Source organism: Stegodyphus dumicola, chromosome 10, assembly GCF_044657685.1.
Source record: "Stegodyphus dumicola isolate Sdum_Otavi_A_Nest chromosome 10, ASM4465768v1".
NCBI lineage: Eukaryota > Metazoa > Arthropoda > Arachnida > Araneae > Eresidae > Stegodyphus > Stegodyphus dumicola.
Genome location: NC_140777.1, coordinates 183,855,243 through 183,878,446, shown reverse-complemented (window position 1 = coordinate 183,878,446; position 23,204 = coordinate 183,855,243). Strand labels below are relative to the sequence as shown.

Below are 23,204 nucleotides of genomic sequence, written 5' to 3'. Positions count from 1 at the left end.
AAATAATAACAAAAAAAATCTGAAATGTGTCAGATTTTAAATTACATCCAAAGGAGTATTTTTTTAATTTTGTGTGTTACCTTTATTTATTAAATATCACGTTCTTTGCACTTAAACGATAAAATTCGGTTCAACAGCAATATCTCAAAATAGTTTTAAAATAAGCATAGCTTTAGAATTTCCGATACAGAGACTCGCGCGCTGATGATAAAAATGCTTTTTTCTGTACACCGTTGCCATGGCTCGCTTTGAAATCCTTGAGTTTGTTAATAAAAAATTCTTTAAAGATTTAGAAAATATGAAATCGATCATAAAACAAATTCCAAATTTCAAATTTGGGCTTCCACATGCCAATATTCTCAGTAGGATGACGTCATTCAAATTTCGATGGCTCTATGTACCGTTGTTTTGTCACAATGCGAGAAATATACATACATTTGTGCAGATGTTTCGTTATTTAATTTCTTCAAACATAATGGAGGACTCTAACATTGGGTGGCAACAGTCTGGAAAGTGAAACGGACATTTATAGTGAATCAACGCAAAATCGCAAAACGAAAACAATAGTCCTTTAGGGACAAAGCCCCTTTGGACTAAAAATCATTTTTCGCTAGACTGTGTATCGGGAATTCTTAAAAACATGCTCATTTTAAAATTATTTTGCGATATTGCTGTTGGAATTTAATTTTATGGTTTAAGTGCGAAGAACATGATATTTAAAGATAACACGTAAAACGTTGAAAAAAACGCCCCTTTGGGCGTAATATAAAATATAAAAGCTTTCAGATTTTATTATTTTTATATTTTATAATTATTTAATTAAAGGGGAAGATTTTGAGGATGGAGTGCACTGGGGCATTCATAATTTTTATTTTGAAAGAATAATTGTTATAAAAAGTCTCCTGTTATCAGACTTGAATTAACATGTATATTATCGGTATTACTTAAAATTGTGATATCACATACAATAACAGATTTAATATTCCGGTATCACGTAGATTATATAAGAATTCTAAACAATGTGATAATTGTCATTGTATATAATGCCTAAATATTGTTCATAACCGCAGATTTCTCGCTTTTCTGGGTGCACAGAACGTGTATTTCCTTGCAAGGTTTTGGGAGATTTCGTTTACTGTAGGGTTACTTTCTCTGTATACATATAATATATGATGAGAAGAAAGATGTACAGGAATTTTTAATCAAGCGCGTTTTGCATTTAGTTAGTCAACTTTGACATACAAAATGTACTAAAAAAAACGAAAGCTTTCAGATTTTACATTACGCCCGAAGGGGCGTTTCTTTAACGTTTTGTGTGTTGCCTTTAGTTACTAAATATCATGTTCTTTGAACTTAAACCTTAAAATTCCATTCAACAGCAATATCGCAAAATAATTTTTAAATAAGCAAAGCTTTAGAGTTTCCGATACACCGTCTCGCGGAGCTGGTGATAATTTTTTTTTCCCTTGCGGTGTTGCCATTGCTCACTTTGAAATCGTTGCGTTTGTTAATCAAAAATTCGATATAGGTTTACAAAATATGATGTCTTTAATAAAACAAATTTCAAATTGAAATTAGAGCTTCCACATGCCCATATTACTCGTATTTGGATGATTACGTTATTCAAATTTGGATGGCACTGGGTACAGTTGTTTTATCATAATGCAAAAACCCTACATGGATTCATGCAGATTCTTCATTTTTTAATTTTTTTAAATGTAATACAGTGCTCTAATATTGGGTGGCAACAATTTGAAAAATGATTCACCGTTTATAGTTTTCAACGCAAAATGCCAAAAGGAAATTAATAGTCCTTCAGAGCAAATTAAGCCTTTGGACTAATAATGTCGTTGTCATCTGTGATTTAGTTGTTTAGTTTATGTAAGTTAGAATCCTAAAGGTTTAGCTTAACAACTTGGAATTTTAATTTCTGGAAATTCTTATTCGTCATTTATAATGCGATTACGTTAAGGACGAATTAAGAAATCAATAGACAAAATCTTCATACCTACAATTCTTCAAGATTCAGTCTTCCGTATAAAAATATATTCCCTCCTGTCTTTCATTTTGTTTGAACGTAAGCCCACTTTTAAGCAAATCGATACTTATTACTCTAAACACACTTGGAATGAAGATTTAAGTTGGTGAACAAAATAATATTACACATCCAGATCTAAATTACGTGGAAAGAAGGTTCATTATCGATTGACATTTGTGACAATGCACATTCAGAAATGGAAATGCTTGATTAGGATGGCGTGTTTCCGGTGCTTATGAAGAACGCATGAGTTATTGATTCAAATGCTTAGACAGTGACTTTGAGTATCATAGAATTTTTCTTTATTCCTTGATCGATAACAGAAGCCTTGTCATTAGCCTAATATGCAGTTTCTTCCAATAAGTTTAGATACTTGTTTTTATTTTTCTGTTTTCGGTGGAGTTAATTTACAGTTTCAACTGGGAATTATAACTTGATACCCTCACTTTGCTTCTGCTAAATTAAGTGTATATTTAAAATAAATTAATTAAATTAAAATAATTAAAATTTTCTCATTATATTTAAAATATGTGCAATATATGTTATGCAGTATGTATAACATATAACCAGTATGGCAGGGCAGTAAAGATGTGTACTCGGGAAAGTTGTGTACCAAGGCACAGCGAAGGTTTAACAAGTTGGTAGAGTTCCTCCACTTTGATTCTACTAAATTAACTGTCGAGGAACCTAGTAAACTGTTAGGATAATTATCGCTTAGTTCAAAGAATACAAATCGTAAACTCAAGAAGGGTTAATTACCCTTTATTCAAACAAATTAAGATGAATATTCGGTCCCTTACACCGGGCTTACAACAGAGCCTGTACTCGGGCTTGAACTCATAAGAACTAATAACACCTGACGAACCAAAAAGTTTTTAACAAAATGTAAAGTTTTATTATCAAAATATGAAAATTTTTTTTTAAAAATCTGAAAAGTTTCAGATTTTAAATTACCTTTGGGCGTATTTTTTAGCATTTTGTCTGTTACCTTTATTTATTAAATATCATGTTCTTCGCACTTTGACCATCAAATTCAGTTCAGTATCGCAAAATAATTTTAAATTGAGCCTGTCTTTAGAATTTCCGATACACAGTCTAACGCGCTGGAGATAAAAATGTTTTTTCTGAACAACGTTGACATGGCTCGCTTTGAAATCTTTGAGTCTGCTAATCAAAAATTCGTGAAAGTTTTACAAAATAGGAAATCAATAATAAAACAAATTCCAAATATGGGCTTCCAGATGTCCCTGTTCGCAGTAGGATTACGTCATTCACAATTGGATAGCTCTAGGTACCGTTGTTTTATCACTATGCGAGAAACATACATATATTTGTTCTTCATATATACTACAGGGAGATAATATTTGGTGGCAACATTAATAGTCCTTCAGGGTAAACTGCCCCTTTGCATAAGTATATCTAACTAAGAGATTTAGTTAAAGCTAACACAATTTTAAGGTAGTTGGCATACGTTACTACGTTCTAAAGTAGTAATAAACACTAGCCAGCGTCTATCAAAAGTCACGTAATAACGGCCGAGCGTAACAACAGTTTAGAGGGACTTAGCCCAAAGGCAAACGCGCGCTACTCAAGATTCCTATAACTCTCTCTCTCTCGAAGTAGGTTGAATTTTCCTTTAATACCATTTCTTACTCATTCGCATTCAACGCGATTCTAAAATTTCATTCCGGTAGGGAGCTCTAATTTTAAACGAGGCAAGGTAAGAAAGGTTAACTAAATGGAAATAACTGTTATAAAATTAAACTATACCTTAGAGCCCTTCTAAAACTGTTCTAGTGTTTAGTAAATTAATTACGAGAAAAGTCACGATGATTGTTCGCTCATGGAAGGGATGCATTTAAGGAGTAAAATCGCGGGAACGTATATGGAAACAATTTTTGTTTGTCCTCTCGGAATACAAGCCAAGTTCAAATTATTCTAAGCGTTCAGATCAAGTATTCCCAACGGTACAATACTAACTTCCTGGTGTCGATGAAGCTTTAAAGCGATGATTAAAGAATTGATTGGGCGTAGCGTGCCGAACGTGCACCTGCAATAGGTCTGGATGATCAAGATCCCATATATTTAAGTAAATTTTAATAAAACTGATAATTAATTCTTTAGTGATATAAAGCTATATCACATAGTAAGGAAGAAATCAGCTTTATATTGTAAGATTTTCACTGTGTAAATATCAGTTACTGTAGAAAGTGACCAATCTTAAGAACTAGTTAGCCAATGATTGCTTAAGTTCGTGTGACAAGCAACAGCAAGATAGAAGGGTAACTAACCCTTTATTATTCCAATAAGTTTTAACAAATCTCCGTCTGGGACTGTACCATCAACGCGGACACTTGGACTTGAAATTAAGAGACTAAGAATTAAACTAAAACTAAGATTAACTAAAGAAATATAGCCGAAGCTATCAAGTTTCTAATGACTATCAAGTTTCTAATGGCCTCTTAAACACCAGATGACTATCAAGGGCCTGAGTACGGCGGAGCGTAATAACAGCTTTGAGAGAGAGAGTGGCCAAAAGGCAGACGCGCGCAAACCGGAAACTCTGATTCTTTCTCGCTAAGACCAAAGAACACTCGCGGTTCAATACCGCTCTTCCTCATTATGTATTCAGACATGATTCTAAAGCTACGTTCTGGCCGGAAGTAGTAAGTGGAAGTTAAGAATTTGACAGGAAAGCAACATTAACTCAAAATTTAACTGTTAATAAAATTAACATAATGCATACAATATATAAAGATGAATGTTTGTGTGTTAGTTCGCGATTAACTCAGTCACTAATATAGCTATGATTAATAAACTTTCTACCAGTCTTTTCTGGATCTTAAGAAAGGTCGACGTTCGCTTTTGTCCGATAAAAATAGATAAAATCAAATATATTAAAAACTCTGCGAACACTAATTTTCTAAATTTCGCGGCAAGTTTCGCACGCCGAAGATAAAAGTCTGGTTTATTTCGAGAAGCGTTGCCCCTGCTCGCTTTCAAATCGTAGAGTTTGTTAATAAAAAATTTCTAAGCTTTACAATGGAATGAAAATAGCATCGCTAAACATTAGGTACATTATTCCCCATTCCAAAAGTTCATAGAAAGTCACTTCGGCTGCTCTCGTCTTCGTACTACTTTAATCAGTCGAGATGTTAATTAAAAAACCCATGAAAACACTCATTTTCGCGCTCATTTTCCCTAGTGCCAACAGTCTCCCGCTTTGGAGATAAGAATGTTTTATTTAGAAAAGTGTTGTACTGTTCGTTCTCAAATCTCAAAGTTTGTTAATCAAAAATTTGTAAATTTTACAAAATCTATATTATATAAAGAAGAATGTCTGTTTGTATGTTTGTTCGCGTTATTGATTTTTGATCAGTTATGATCGATTTTTTTGCTACATTTAATCTACTAAATTGTATATTCACATGGTTTCCCCGTATGGAATATTAAATTGTACTACATTTTTTCCTGCATTTGATTTAAACTCATTTCCTCGAATTTCATTAGAGATATATTTCTCATTCAGTTAATTTAGTTCTCACTTCGCGGCAAGGCAAAATAGATAAAAAAAAAAATATTTTCCTTGAAAGTTGAAAGATACAGAAAATCTTAAAACACCAAATATAATTAAACAATTTAAAAAACAATGTTTACAATTAAAATTAGAGTCTCTACTCAAAAACAAGCAATTCGGGTAGCCGGCAAGAAGACAGATTTTTCGGTGCACAAAACTAAAAGTTTACGTTTGGTCCCACTTGGCAAAGAGGCCGTGAAGGTGCAGAAAGACTTAACTCACTATTCTGCTACGTTCAAATGTAAACAAATATGGCTGCTATGTTAAAAAAAATTAAGCTTAATTGCACTTAAACAACTTTTAAATTAACTTTGATAATTCTACAACTATTGCATGCAAATTAACTTAAGGCAGGAAAACCTTAACCGGAAGATAAAACAACATAATTGAATCATTTTTAAAGCAAAAAATGCACAAGTTACCTACATATAAGAATAGAAAAACTGAGCTTACGGAGGCGAGTATCAAAATGGGATATATATATATATATATATATATATATATATATATATATATATATATATATATATATATATGTATGTATGTATGTAAGATACAACAAAATACAATGGCTGCTTTAAGAAGTAATTTGCGACGTCAAAATTAACTATATCACATTTGGTGTTCTGTCCTCACCCTAAATTAGAGAATAGAAAAACTGAGCTTACGGAGGCGAGTATCAAAATGGGATATATATATATATATATATATATATATATATATATATATATATATATGTATGTATGTATGTAAGATACAACAAAATACAATGGCTGCTTTAAGAAGTAATTTGCGACGTCAAAATTAACTATATCACATTTGGTGTTCTGTCCTCACCCTAAATTATCTTTTCTCCCAAATTCGAGATCTTTCCATGTTACAATAACAACCTAAAATTAATCAATCACAGCTTAGAGTACTTTCTGCATCTACTAGGTATAAATACCACTCCCAAGTAATTACGTCATCTGTTTTTCTAGCTTCCGCCACTGCTAACATATGCGTGCTGCTATACCCAACTGCCAAAAATGACGTCGTATTCTTTTTACCTGTGTAAATAGAAATTATCGTATTATCGTATCGTATATATTTACCTGTGTATATAGAAATTATCGTATATATTTATCTGTGTATATAGAAATTATTGTATCGTAATGATTAAAAAATACCCTGTCTACGAAAATGATCTAATGTGAATTATGGAATAAAGTAGTGTTTCGAAACGGCCACCTCTGGTTACTGGTTTATGCATCCATCTATCTAACTATGTAGATTTCAAGCTGCAGTGCATCAAAATATCTATCTTTGGCCGTGACTACTGCAAGCTGTTAAAAGTATCGGGTTCCTTCTACGCAATTAATATATATATATATATATATATATATATATACATTTAGTGCGGCCGATTGCAACTAAAAAAGGAGGTTCACAACTGTATGTTATAGTGGTCTTATATACAAAATTTCAACGTTCTGAGACAATTGAGTTTTGAGTTACGAGAGATACATACTTATATACGCACATACAGACACCATAAAAATAGCTTCTGAATCCATTTTAAATCAGTTTTAATTCATTTTGGGAAAATGATGGTGGTGATGTATTTAATTATGGCAAAGCACACTAGGGCTATCTGCCTAAGGGGAGGGATGCCTTCGTGGAGGACTTTCTAAGGGAAACTGGCTCGTATACACGTTACACATGGGGAAAACCACGAAAACGCCCATGCAGCCAGCCCGTTCGCGGGACTCGAACCTCGGACCGAACTACCAGTGTTCAGCGACTTTACACGCTCGGCCGCTGGTGGGCCATTTTGGGAAAAAGAGTCCTTTATTTTGTCCTTACGTACAGATGTCACGCAAAAGCATCCTTAAATTGCATTCAATAGCTGTCAAAATGGATATTTTCTTTGGAACCGGTGTGTATGGTACCGGGTGTTCTATGGTGGAGCATTTTACTTCGTAGAAGGAAATGAAAATGAGGTAAATTGTGGTCTCTTTAATTGAAGGAAATTAAATTAAAATTTTATTTCATAATATAGAGCTTCATAATTGAGATGTAGAGCTCCGATAATGAAATCGTTCGATTGCGCAGAGAAAAAGTTGAGTACGGAAACTATCGAAAGAAAGATTTTCTATAAATTTTAAATTTGTTGTTTATTTATTAGGATTTTTTTAAATAAATTCTTTTTTTTTCTTGTACCGTATTTTGTTTTCAGAAACAGTTCATTGTATAAGTGTAATATCTTACGAGACTTTTCCCGATTCTTTATCTTCAAGAGCACTTAAATTTAATTCTCTTTTTGCAATGATACTTGTTTAAAGGACTCTTAACGTTTCTAACTCTTATTTCGAAGTACACATTTAATGGCACTTGAATATCTTTATATGAGAAGCTGTGAAAGAAAAAAAAAATTCCGTAGCTTAATTCTCAAAGCAATATTTTACAAACACTGATGTACCAAGACATCGTAGATTTGAGCGCCAATTCGGAAGAAACTGTTACAAATGCACAAGAAGCAAAATATATTTCTTTGATTTCGAGATACGGTCTTATGGTGGCGATTTAAATTGTCCATATCTAGCCCGTAGTTTCAAAGATGAAGTGCATATAGATGTGAACTGATTGTAATGAATAAACTCGAATTAACCTTTGGAACTAATAGTTAACAACATTGCGGAGGTGCAATATGCTTATCGACGTTACTTCGATAATAACTTATCACATGTTCGAAATTACGTAAGATCAATAGCTTTCCTGCGGAAACCGGATCAACATCGCAACTCTAAAACCGGTTCGGATTTTGACCTAGAAACCGAACCTGTACACTGCGCGAATAAAAAATATCTGAAAGGTTTTTCAGATTTTAAATTACGTTCAAAGGGGCGTTTTTTTTTTACGTTTTGTGTGTTACCTTTATTTATTAAATATCACGTTCTTCTTACTAACAATTCAGTTCAACAGCAATGTCGCAAAATAATTTTTTAATGAGCGTGTCTTTAGAATTTCCGATACAAAGACTCGCGCGTTGAAGATAAAAATGTTTTTTTCAGTAGAACGTTGCCATGGCTCGCTTGAAAGTCCTGGAGTTTGTTAACCAAAAATTCGTTAAAGTTTTACAAAATATGAAATCGATCATAAAAGAAATTCCAAATTTGCGGTTCCAGATGCCAATGTTTGCTGTAGGATTAAGTAATTCAAAACTGGATGGCTCTAGGTATCATTGTTTTATCGCAATCCCAGAAACATACATGCATTTATGCAGATTCTTCATTATTTAATTTCTTCAAATATAATGCAGAGCGATAGTATTTCATGGTAACGATTCAAAAAGTGATACACCGTTTATGGGGATCGGACGCAAAATCGCAAAACGAAAACAATAGTCCTTCAGGTACAAAGCCTCTTTGGACTATAAGCACTCGGACCGAGGCAGTTGGACGGCATCGAACCACATCGGCGGCTCTGGATAATGGCGGACGTGGTGCTGCACTGATTAACCATTAAGGTAAAGGGGCAGTGCCCACGTCCTCCGTCACTTATCACTTATCTATATCTTTCGTTCAACTCATCGATTCAAGATACCTTACGCTAGCCCAGGCCCAGCGACATGGTTATTATAAGGCAGCGATTCTGAACCGGTGGTACGGAATTAAACAAAATATTTTAAACTATTAAATTCAAAAATCTCGTGGAGAAAAAGACAAATTGATAGAAATTTTCTGTCATCGAACTGTTAACAGAAGATTCAAAAAATAACACGCTTGTTATCTTCTGGGTGAACCCCCCAGAAAAGACATTAGTCATTTCGCATAAAGCTATTAAATTGCCTTTTTTCAGACCTTATTTGTGCGAACAATTATATTCTTCCACGTTTTATTTGAAAACGAAATACAGAACAAAATTAAAAGTGGATCCTAATTTACCGTTAAAGTTAAGTTAAATAAGAGCAGACATAAAGGAATGGATCTCTCTTAAACAAGCTCACATTTCATACTAAATTTTAGAGTTAAGGTTGTAGAGACATTAGGTTGTTTTGGAAGCAGGAGAGATGATAAATGAGCAACGCCTTCGCCGGGAAGCGAACCACGGACTTCTGGAATATGCGCCCAGCGTGCAAACCACTACACCACGAAGGCACGCTAAGAAGGCGGGAGAAATACCTTATACGTCTTTAAAAGATGTCTCTTTTTAAAATTTCTTGTTTAAAAACCCTCTTTATGCATTTTTGGCCTTTTTAAAAATAGGTGTTAAAACATATTTCTGATAGTAATCCGAATTAATTTTGACAGTTTTTCCTACTTTCCTTATTTTAAGTTTTCCGTTATAAGTGGATCCAGTAATATGCATAAAACCTTTAGAAAAAGTTTCCTTGTTTTCTTTGAACCAAAATATTATGTCTTTTTCTCCTCTTTTTCGGTAGCAAATCGATCTGTTTCTATTGCGATTAAGTATAACCAAGCCTCATCCGTTATAGCTATATATTTCCATTTTTCACCTGCCAAATAATTTTTGTACAGCAATCTGCACATAGTCTTACCCCTAGAAACATGTTTTGGTGTTAGACGATGAACATCATGTTTTTTAAGTCCAAAGGGGTTTTGTTCCTGAAGGACTATTGTTTTCGATTTTCGATTTTGCTTTGGTTCACTATAAATGTCCGTTTCACTTTTCAAACTGTTGCCACAGAATGTTAGAGTCCTGCATTATATTTGAAGAAAGTAAATAACGAAAAATCTGCATAAATGTATGTATATTTTTCGCATTGTGATATAACAACGGTACATAGACCCATCAAATTTTGAATGACGTCATCCTACTGCGAATATGGGCATGTGGAAGTCCAAATTTGAAATCTGGAATTTGGTTTATGATCGATTTCATATTTTGTAAAACGTTAACGAATTTCTAATTACTAGACTCGAGGATTTCAAAGCGAGCCATGGCAACGTTGTACAGAAAATAAATTTTTATCTCCATCACGAGAGAGTAAGTATCGGAAATTCTAAAGATATGCTCAATTCAAAACTATTTTGCGATATTGCTCTTGAACTGAATTTTATGTTTTAAGTGCAAAGAACGTGATATTTAATAAGTAAAGGTAACAGACAAAATGTTAAAATAAGTTCCCTTTGGACGTCATTTAAAATCTAATATATTTCAGATTTTCTTATTTCTTTATTTTATTTTTGATTAGATTTTAAATCAAGATGTCACTTATTTTACGCGTAGAAATATTAAAATCATGCATTTGGAATCTTTTTTTAGTAATCGAATAAGAGTCTTTCTCTTCGAACAGCGCAAAAATATAGCCTTAGATCCATTCTTTGTTTTCCAGCGATATTTTAAAGAAAAGGATATTTTTAATGCTGCAGATAATAATTAAACCTTATTAGAATTTGATGCTAGTGACTTTTTTATTTTAAAATTAATATTTAAATTCGCGGAGAAAATTAAAATCATTACAAAATATGTGAACACCCTCTGTAATCTAAATTGTGTTATAATTTAACCGTTCTCTAACTATGCAAATTAGGAGGCCATATAATTTAGAAGATTATAGCACAGAACAGAAGCATACAATGGTGTGCAAAAATTAAGGACGAAGTCGGAAAATTAGCATATCAGCTGAACGAAGAGGCAGAGCGGACAGAACGTTCAGTCAGAAGATTAAGTAAGGTGATGTACGGTAGCACATGCGCAGATATGCAGGTAGACGTAATGGGGGAGTGTCTGAGTAGTATAAAGCATGTTGTCGGTGTAAGATCAGTATTTCTGGCAAAGAGATTGAACGCCGTATAGCAGTTAAAATCACACCGAGTTGCTGCCTCAGCGATAAATGGCGAATAATCAATCTGTTAGACGACATCTGGATGCTTTTACCCGAGGTCGAATCATTGGGAAGTTGGAGGAAGGCCGCAGTGTGACAAGTGTGGCTGCAGAGTTCGGAATTGCTCACAGCATCGTTTCACGACTTTGGAGACAATTTCAAACTACAGGAACAGCTATCCGGGGGTTTAGTAGTGGTCGTCCAGGAGGAACCACACCCGCAGATGACCGGTATATTGCCTTACAGGCCAGAAGAAACAGGCGGCAGACAGCGGGAGAAATCGCTAGACACACGACACAGGCGACTGGACGACCGATATCGCGTTTTACAGTGGCCAGAAGACTGCACGGTGGTGGTCTGTTTGCACGACGCCCTGTACGGTGTGTACCTCTAACGCCTGCCCATCGGAGAAGGCGTTCTCTGTGGTGCCGGGAACACCGGAATTGGAGAGACAATGAATGGGGACGAGTACTCTTTACAGATGAGAGCAGATTCAGTCTGAGTAGCGATTCTCATCGCATACTCATCTGGAGAGAGCGGGTAAGCCGCAATCATCCCTCGAACATCATTGAAAGGGACAGGTATGGAGGTGGCGGTGTTCTCGTTTGGGGAGGCATCATGCTTGGTAGTCGTACAGACCTTCACATCTTCGACGCAGGTTCAGTCAACGGGACCCGTTATCGTAACGAGATTCTTCTTCCATATGTGCTTCTTTTTAGAGGCGCTATGGGTCCGCAGTTCCTTTTCATGGACGACAATGCACCATGTCATCGCACAGTAGATGCCGAACAGCTCTTAGAGAGTGAGGATATTGAACGTATGGATTGGCCGGCACGATCTCCGGATCTCAATCCCATCGAGCATGTGTGGGATTTTCTAGGCAGACGCTTGGCAGCTCGTACCTTACCACCAGTAACGATTCCGGAGCTTCGATTGGCGCTGGAAGACGAATGGGCAGCCATGCCTCAACAACTCATTGACACCCTCATTCTCAGCATGGGCAGACGCTGTGAAACCTGCCTAGTAGTCAGGGAGATCATATCCCCTATTAAAGACCGGATGTTTCTTGCTGGACACCCATCACAGGGATGTTTCGGTCTTCAGTCGCATTGCGCTCCATGCTACTTTTTCAATAAAGCTTCTTTTTATCCCTCTGATTTCTCTTTTAGTAAGTGTTGCTTACATTACTCATGTCCTTACGTATTGGGGATCTTACGGTATTAAATGTGTTGATTTGGAAAGCTTTTGTACAAAGTTATATTGAAAAAACCTCTCGTCCTTAATTTTTGCACACCAGTGTATATAAACTAGAAAATAAAAGTTCATCCTGTAAAATTTATAGATTGCAAATTTAAATTGAGTGGAACATTAAATTCGCAGGAAAAGACAAAAATATACCTTTTTAAAGAACGAACTTTATGAATTTGAGTGGAACATTAAATTCGCAGGAAAGAATTTTAATAAATGTATGTAAAAAATTAAACAATAAATTTTTTGAGAATTTTTTACTCATGCCAAGCGCGGTCGCGAAGTGAAAGTGAAAGTTAGTTTTAGCTACTATTCACTCGCTCGTTAAAGTATATTTATTTAATAGCTATATAGCTGTTAGGAAAAGTTGTTATGAAGTATGTAACTATCCATACTTCATCGTATTTTCGTGAGCAACCGTGAACGTATTAATTATAATACTTTAGTTCCTAAACATTTTTGTGTTTTTATTACCACATTGCAATATGGGATGAGATGCTCATTACTTTATTAATTTTGATCCTCTAATTGTATTTTCATGCGTATAGTTGCGTGCTAAAAATTTGCTGAGCAGTGTATACGAACGAAAATGAAAAATTTCTTTTCTGACATTTATGTCACGCAAAAGCATTACTTACGCAACAAATTGTATAATAAATTCGAGTTTACTTTGAGGGCCATTATTTTTGTATGCGCTAAATGGTAACAGTCGTGGCCAAGCGTTTGTACCAACTCATTCCATTCCGTGGTTTGGCAGAAGTTGTTTTCGTCAATTGCAGGAAATATAAAGCTTGCTTTTAGAATGTCAGTTTAAGAAGAGAGCATTGTTTCCTCCCATGCACTTTACGTAAAAACGCGCTCTACGTTCATTTCTGGTGTTTTCGTCTAGGTGAGTAATTTAACATTTTCCTTTAAAAATTTTAATAGATATTATATTTTGCACAAACTTACGATTCGATTTCATGAAACGTTTGTATTTTATCAGTCCAAAGGGTCAATTTTCCCAGAAGGACTATTAATTTCGTTTTCGTATTTTGCGTTAAAATGTCGGTTCCCTTTCCAAATTGTGATTAACTAATTCAACTGAAATTAAATAATGAATAATCTGCATGAATGTATGTATGTTTTACGCATTGGGATAAAACAACGGTACCTAGAGTCATCTAATTTTGAATAACGTACGTCTCCACCCGAATGTGGATTTTCCCGGAAGCCCAAATTTGGATTTTGGAATTTGTTTTATTATCTATTTCATATTTCGAAAAGCATTTATGAGTTTTTGATTAAGAAATTCAACGATTTCAAAGACAGCAATGGCAACATTGCACGGCAAAAAGGAACATTTTTATCTCCAGCGAGCGAGACTCCGTTTCCTCCAGCGAGCGAGACTATGTTTGTTCTCTTAAATATTTTGCGATATTGCTGTTGTATTCAATTTTATTGTTTAAGTTTGAAAACCATGATATTTAATAAATGAAGTTAGTACACAAAACGTTAATAAAACGCCACTTTGGATGCAACAAAAAGTCTGAAAGCATTTATTTTAAATATGCTAGAGACGTAAAAAATGGGTATTGCCTTCCTCGGGATTGGAACTCTATACTTTGCAAATGCGAGTCGAATATGCTTCGAATTACACCGCGAAGCCTCATTGAAAAAAAGGGAGAAAATACCTTATACTACATATAATATTCTGCTGAAAAATAGTCCAATCTTGAGATTAAATTTCACATGCAAGACCTATTTGTATTTTATATGAATGGAAGCCAATTTTGTTTTATTTTTATCTTCTCAATTGTCACTTTTCGTTCACATGATTATTTATTTAAAATTAACTTTTAAAAAATTAAAGAAAAATGAAATGAAAATTTAATTTCTTTTTCTGCAGCCATTTTTCGAAAACCGCTGGGATATCCATTACTTTTCTCCGTAAGAGTGTATCCTGGAGCAGGGGTTTTCAACCGGTGGTACGCAAGAGAAAAACAGGTGGTACGCAAAGAAGCAAAGTATTTTTAACTATTAAATTCAAAAATAAAAGCCCGAACATCTTGATTGAATTTTTTCTCTAACACTCCTAAATTTATGCGTTTTGAGTTTTATTCAAGCGTGGTGGTGGTAGTAGTACTTTCTAGTGATGGTACTAGAGGTTTTCAATTTTTGTTTAGATGGTACACGTCAGTCAAAAGGTTGAGAACCGCTAGTGTAGATACCGGATATTTTTATCCGGGAGACATGAAAAATGAAGTGCCGTCGCCAGAATTCAAACCTCGGACTTCTTGAACACGCGCCGAGTGTGCTGGCCATTAGATCACGAAGCCATGCTAAGAAGACGGAAGAAATACCTTATAAACTTACCCTTTTAAAGGGCGAATGGGGATTAGGAGAACCAAGCACCAAATCGTGGTGGTGGGGAATCTTTATCCATCACCTTTCTTACTTTGGGTGCCACCGTAGATTTATTAGGGTTTTTTGACGCAGGAAACAAGAAAAATAAGCAATGCCCTAGCCGGGACTCGAACCTCGGACCTCTCGTATACTGACCATTACTCGCCGAGTATACTGACCATTACACCACGAAAGCATGCTGAGAAGGCGAGAGAAATACTTTATAAGTGTATAGTTACGCCTTTAATAAAAATTGTCTTTGGGATAGAACACTACGAATAAATTTGTCTCGGCCGATATAGATCGTTTCACATTGTCTCTCAAAAATACATAAAAATTTCCATTTGTAATTTATTCCTAACTAATTCTAAACTTGTTTTTAGAACAGATAATACTTGAAATAAAAAAGGCTATTATAAGTTTGGAAGAAAAATGTTAGAGTGAGAAAGGAAATATAACCATGCGTAACGTTTGCAAAAAAAGGATCTCGATGCCTAAAATAATATCACATTTCGCAAAAGTTTTTTTGATTTAGCTTTTAAATTCAATAAGAAATTTAGCAGCAGTTAAAAAATAGAAAATGTTTTCTATCGTTTGAAATGTAAAATTTAGGTAATTAATTACAATTAGGTTAATTTGTAGGCCTTTTTATTTCCTTCTGCGAAGTAAAGAAAGTATATCATATTTCAAAATAAATATACATTTTGACCGCTATCGAATGCAATTTAATTATGTTTTTGCGTGACATCTGAACGTAAGGACAGATTAAGAGCCTCGTTTTCCCAAAACGGGTTGCAAAAAAGTATTCAGAAGAGATTTTTTCGTGACGTATGTACGTGCGTTCGTACGTATGTATATATCTTGCATTACTCAAAAACGTATAGCCTCAGAACGTAGGACTGCTATAGAATGTAGTTGTGCACCTCTCTTTTCGGTTGCTATCGGCTGCACCAAAATTACATAATTACATATACATATACATATACCCTGTTGCTATTGAATATTTTTTGCTTTAAAAATCATTGACTTATGTTGTTCTTATCCTCCCGTTAAGGTTTTTATGCCTTTAGTGAATCTGCATGCAATAGTTGCAGACTTATCAACAATCTAATGTTGTGTAAGTGCGGCTAAGCCTAATTTTTTATAATAGCAGCCATACTTGTTTACATTAGAAGCTTAGCAGAATAGTGGATTTGTTGCCAATCTAGAGAAACTAAGCTTCGCGACAACAAAGTAAAGTCTTCTTTTATTATTGGCAACTAAATTATGGTTAATCCATTCTGGAATTATCATTTAAGATATTAAATGATCCGCTATATTGACTCGGCATAGCGTCCACAATAAATTAAGTCAGTTTCTACGCCTTCAGTGTCTTTTTGCCGAGTGAGACCAAAAGTAAACGTTCAGTTTTGTGCAGCAAAAAAATCTGCCTTTTTGCCCGCTGGCCAAATTGCTTGCTTTTACGTAGAAAGTGTAATTTTAATTGTAAAAATTTTTTTTTAATTTCTTTAACTGTATTTTGTGTTTTATATTTTTCAGTTTTTAATATAGATATTTAGAGCTTTTATGTATTTTTGTCTTGTCGCGAAGTGAGAACTGAACTAATTGAATGAGAAATCTGTCTCTAATAAAATTAGAGGAAATACGTTTAAATGAAATGCAGCAAAGATTACGCATAATTTAATATTCCTTGAAGTCATGTTGGGTACCCATCATTTTTTTTTTTTTTTTTTTTGCTGTTGCTCATAAGTAGATGTTGGCTTGAATGACCATGGAAACAGCCACGTCCGTAGTCATGAATGGTCACTCCAAAATCCCGTAATGCAGAATGACGTTGACTATCGCTATCACAGTCATTGAAAAGGCTTCTTGAGGAATCATGAGTGGCTCAAAATGTGTGCCTGCCGTTTCTTTCTGATTTTTTTTTAGTCATAAGTCCTGAATACTTATGACTAAAAAAATGATTGGGATCAGCTCTTTTGCTGGCATCGGAAGCGTTATGTGAGGAATTATGAATGTTTTAAATTATCCGCTTGCCCTTCAGTTTGACGCGTAGGTGTTTATGGTAGTAGAAAGATTTCGACCAGTTCGGAATACCTTAGGAGGCGAAATCTTGAATAAGATTGCTTGGTACACAATTTCTGTAGATTAGTAGAAGAAACATATTATTATCGTTCCTCCCTAAAGCACGACACGGAAGGGAGGGATGCCTTCGTGGTGGACGTTCTAGAGGAAACTGGCTCTATTAATTCGTTACACATGGAGAAAACTACGAAAACGTCCATGCAGCTAGTCTCTTTGCGGGATTCAAAACTCGGACCGAACTGCCAGTGTTCAGGGCCTTTACCGCTTTAAAATTATTTTGCGATACTGCGTTGAACTGAATTTTTAGGTTTAAGTACCAGGAACATGTTAGTAGTAGTTAATAAATAAAGGTAACACACAAAATGTTAAAAAAACGTCCCTTTGGATATAATTTAAAATGTGAAGCCTTTCATATTTTTTAATAGAATTTTTTTATAAAGTTGTTTTGCAGAGTAAAATTCTGTACAGTTTTTAAATTTAACGTTTGGGTATTCCCTTTAGGCAGTTTACCAGTACATTTAAAAGCCAGACGAACGTTGGCTGCTTAGCGGCTAGTTTGTTTTGAAATGTTTAATTACTTGACAAAGTCTGATACATATGCCCTGGAACACCAAGTAAGTGCAATTAATGATGCAAAAGCTTAAGTCTCAGGTTTGAAGGGTACTCTTAACTTATCTGGCACATCGTTTGTTTCCCATGCCAAGATATACGACGGCGTGCCAGAGGCATCACGCGATTTGAAAAACTGCTTAGTAAATTTAAACTTAGCCAAACTTGTTTGTTTATAGAGATAAGAAATAAGTATGATGGCAATCTATAAATATGATTAGTGCTGCTTCTCTGTTTACTTTATTGAGCTTCATTAAAAGCTTTTAAATTACAATGCGCCCCCTTTAAAAAAAACGAAAGGTTTCAGATTTTAAATTACGTCCAAAGAAGCGTTTTTTAACGTTTTGTGTGTTAACTTTATTTGTTAAATATCATGTTCTCCGCACTTAAACCATAAATTTTAGTTCAATAGCAATGTCGCAAAATAATTTTAAAATGAGCCTATCTTTAGAATTTCCTATACCCAGTTCCGCGCGGTGGAGATAAAAAGGTGCCCCTCCTCGTAGATTGTTGCTATGGCTCGCTTTCAAATCGTTGAGTTTGTTATTAAAAAATTCGATAAAGGTTTACAAATATGAAATCGATCATAAAACAAATTCCAAATTTCAAATTTAAATTTCAGATGCCCATATTCGCAATAGGATTACGTCATTCAAAATTCGATGGCTCTAGGTACCGTTGTTTTATCACAATGCCAGAAATAGACGTACATTTATGCACATTTTTCATTATTCAATTTCTTCAAATATAATGCAGGACTCTAACATTGGGTGGCAACAGTTTGAAAAGTGAAACGCACATTTATAGTGATTCAACGCAAAATCGCAAAACGAAACAATAGTCCTTCAGGAAAAAGCCCCTTTGAACTAAAAAAGGGGAGAGTTCTATATCTTCCATTCTACTATTCCGGAATATTTTTTAAATTCATTCCGGTAGGCAGTTAAATGGGGAAAAAATTTATATGAAGAGGATTTTGAAATTAAAATAACTGTTATAAAATTAAAATAAACACAGCGAAGAAAATGGGACATTTCTATATCTCCCGTTCTACTGGGCCGATTAACGATATTTAAACTGTGTTTTCCATGTATCTAAGGCGCGACTTACGATATATATTATATTTATATATACTATTGTTCTAACAAAAGTATTTGGACACAAAATAGGACTTTTTCTAAAATAACATACCAATTGTGTTCCATATTTCGATTGTACGACTCAAATTATGAGTACGTATTAAATTTTGTAAATTTTGGTGAGACATTTATGGGGAAAATTAAAAATTTATCTTGGCGCATTGTTTTCAGTTTGCGCTAAGAATGATACACTTGACGAACTTCTTAATTTATAGCAACCTAATTTTCCTTTGCTTTTTTTTCTTTGTGCACGTGCGGGAAAAATAAAGTCAACGTTCATACTTTCAAATAATTTTAAACAAGTGCGTATACCACATTTTCGTTATTATCGCCTATATTAATCCCCCAAATCTCAAAACGTGCCAAATGTAAATTCTCGTATACCTTCGGAAATTTTGAATAAATAGTCTGAGTTTTTGCAGATATGTTTAGAAATACATCTAGATTAAGATATTGGTTAAAAGGTTATAAGTTATAGTTCAAAATGTTTTTCGAAAAATTTTTAAAAATTATTTAAATATACTATAAGGTATTCCTCCCGCTTTCCTAGCGTGCCTTCGTGGTGTAACGGTAGCACGCTGATCCGGTATTCCAGAGGTCTGTGGTTCGATTCCCGGAGAAGGCGGTTGCATATTCTTCATCTTTTCTGCTTCCAATTAACCTAATGACTCTACAATACAAGTTTAAAAATAAATCATAAAGCATTGGCGAATTATATTTGGAATCAACCTAAATTTCGAAATATGAAAGAAAGAATCAAGTAAGGTTAATAAAGAAAAGCGATATTAATAAATATATATCAAATTCAATTAACATTGAGGACCTAAAATTTTGAGAGCTCAAATTTTAAAATCTGCTCAAGTGACTTTAGCAGAACTTGGCAATTTGGTCTAATTTGAGTTGTTTAAAATCGAAATATGGAAAACAAACAGCATGTCCTTTCAGAAAAAGTCGGATTTTGTGTCCAAATACCTATATTAGAAAAATTCTATATACAGATTTAATACGTATCCGCCGCCCAGGCTGACTACGATGCCGAAGGGCCTGGGTTCGAATCCCGGCATGGTTGTAGCTGTCCGCCCCTTCATAGGAAAGGTGATGGTGGCCCACCTATTAGGTGCCACTCTCGCACACTTAATCTTACCATGTTTTACTGCACGATAAATGTCTGTAGTAACTAGGTAAGCACATTTATAAGTCTGACCAGTTAAATCAAATGCAATTAAAGATTGTTTAGTATTCTCTGATGTTCTTGATAGTATAGTATATAGCTTTGTATCCCTTGGTGATTCTGACAAGACAATATATCGTTCTTATTTTGCTACCCCAGTAAGCAAATCAATATAGACTGTGACGGCAATTCGTAAATCACTGTCATATTTGTGATCTATCTTTGCCTAGGTACGTTCTGTTATGTCCTTACTGTATTGTACTTGTTGCATCTCTATTGAAATTTCATTTTCGTACTGTTTAAATACTTATTTTTGCTACTATTTACTTATTTTTATTATTTACTGATTTTTGTTAATGTTTTTTATTTTAATTTTTTATTTTAATTTTTGTTAATGATTTGTTATTTACTTATTTTTGTTAATGTACATATCTTGTATACTAAATAGTGTTACGAAATGTACAGGCGCGGTAAGATGGCTTTCCCGCAAAGCAGTTTAGAGTTGCCGTAAAATGGCAAAGGAAAGCAAGGTTGCGAAATTTGATGAGAAATCGCCCGTTTGGCGATATACCATGGACGGATGGAGAACCTTCTGGAACGAATTCTTACCGGTTTAGACCAGAATGTTCTCGAACACCAGTCAAAAGCTATATAAACCCTGCTGGTACGCAATAAAATGTACAGATTTCAGAGTTAATTAGTATCGAGTTGGTGTCTCGTCTAGCGAGTCAATCCCTGAGCAGTCGATCGAGTTGACAGCCGGGCAGCGAGTGCCGAGTGGGTCGTCGAGTGCATCGAAAGAGTGTCTTCGTATATCGCGGTTAGTGCATCGTCTAGAGAGCGTGTTGAGCTCCGGGAACGACTGAACCGAAGAGTCGGGAGCTGTGCTCGTGTGTCGTCCAGTGCACAGTTGTGTCGTCCAGTGCATCACGAGTTGTAGCGTGGAGAGTCTCGAGAGTACGTGGAGTTCCGAGAACGACCAAGCAGAGTCGGGTGCTTTGCGGTGAAGCTGTCTCCACCGTTATTGCCTGACAGTGTGAAGGCTGTGTCGCTGATTGCTCCAGCGTGTTTGTCATCGTTAGTCACTCCAAATCTACAAACCCCGTACGAACGTGAATGAAGAAAATAACGCAACAACTGCTGTCAGAAGAATAAAAAAACGTAACAATATGAATTATCTATAAACTGTAAATAGCACAGTGCCTTTCGTCATGTTGAAATAGAGTAAACTATTTTTCCTGTACTTAAACTATTATATCATCTTGTTATTATTTTAAAGAGATCCCACCTGCCATTTATTCCTATTACGCCTTCACATTATATACTCTTTGCAAAGATGGTTGAAGTTGATGTGAATCTTGTGTCGATACAATATGTCTTTTATTATGCTATTATGTCTAATGTATACAATTAATGAATGTATTCGTAGCCATTGGCACAGATGATTATATATACCTCAAACTGCTGTGATTCTGTCATTCTTGAAGTTGGAATTTAAATGCCGCTGGCAGCTGGAGCGTGCTGATGGAGAGGTTGAATCCTTCCACTGACCAGGTACTAATTCCGTTTGGCAATTTTCGCAATTACCTTAAATCGGAAGCCTGTATCAGTAGCGAAAAGTGAAACTTTAATAAACGCTATCAGAAGCATACATCGCAGTTTGAGTATAATGACTGAAGAACTCTTTCACAAAGTGATACACTCCCTAAATTGTTTTACTAAACGTCGGAGTTTCCAGAATCTAGTTCATAATTTCGAAATCAGTGCTATTTACCATAGCATTTACGTCAGTATTTATAAATATCGCACACAATAAAATCTTAATTTTTTTTGTACGTTAATTTTTCTTGTAAATTTATAGTCACTTACGCTTTTATTACAATTGCTTTACGCTATTCATTAAGCCATTAGTCAATGTATGTAAAACTGATTTTAAAGGTTCGTTATGTTCGCCTTATTACATCACGCTAACTTTCAAATATTCAGACTATATGGTTCCACTGGTAATACATCCCGAGTGAATTTTAGAAAACATAAAACATCTAACAATTTGATGTTTTCTTAGTTAAATAGTATACTGTACAGTATACTGCGGATAAAAAAGGTACAGTTCTGCATCTCACGAAATTCAAATTGAGTTTTTCATATTTCAAAAGCCCAACTTAGATATATTTGTATATAGCACTGTTCTACCATAAGTATTTTGGCACAAAATCTGACTTTTTCTGAAATGACATGCCAATGTTTTTCAATATTTCGATTCTACGACTCAAATTATGTCTAAATATTAAATTTTGTAAAATTTGTGCGACATTTATGGAGAAATTTTAAAATTTATCTTGGCTCATTTTTTTCAGTTTGCGCCAAGAATAATTCATTTGGCGAACTTCTCAATTTATAGCAACCTATTTTCCTTTCATTTTTTTAATCGTATACTAGCAGAGAAAAGGTCATCGTTCATACTTTCAAATAATTTTAATAAAGTGCATATACCACATTTGGCGTTATTATCGCTTATAACAAATATACCAAATTTCAAAACACACCAAAATGTAAATTCACGTATATCCTAGGAAATTTTGAATTAAAAAACTCTAATTTTTTGCAGGTATACTTGGAAATAAATCTACTTTAAGATAATGGTAAAAGGTTTATAGGTTATACATTAAATGTTTTTCGAAAAATTAATAAAAATTACTTAAAATACAAATTTTAAAATTAATCACAAAAGGGGGGGGGATTTTATTTGGAATAAACCTGAATTTCGAATTCTGGAAGTAGGAAATCAATTATGTTTAATAAAAAAGAGCTATTGATAATTATATATCAAATTCAATTAACACTGAGGAGCTAAAATTTTGAGAGCTAATTTTTTAAAAACTATTCGTGCGATTTTGACAAAACTAGGCAGTTTGGCATAATCTGAGTCGTAGAATCGAAGTACGGAAAAAATTGGCATATCATTTCAGAAAATGTCCGATTTTGTTTCAAAATACCTTATATTAGAACAAAGTTATATATAAATCTAATACATATCTTAAGTCGCGCTTTCGAGACATGAAAAACGCAATTTGAATTTCGTCAAACGGCTCTGTAGAACGGAAGAACAGTCCCCCCCCTTTTTT

At 34.5% G+C, this 23,204-nt stretch overlaps 1 protein-coding gene across 2 annotated transcripts in view; it reads left to right on the top strand.

Annotated features, from left to right (window-relative positions):
* Window positions 1–23,204, top strand: part of slo (calcium-activated potassium channel slo) — a 514,476-nt gene that overhangs the window by 3,664 nt on the left and 487,608 nt on the right. The gene's annotated exons all lie outside the window — the stretch shown is intronic.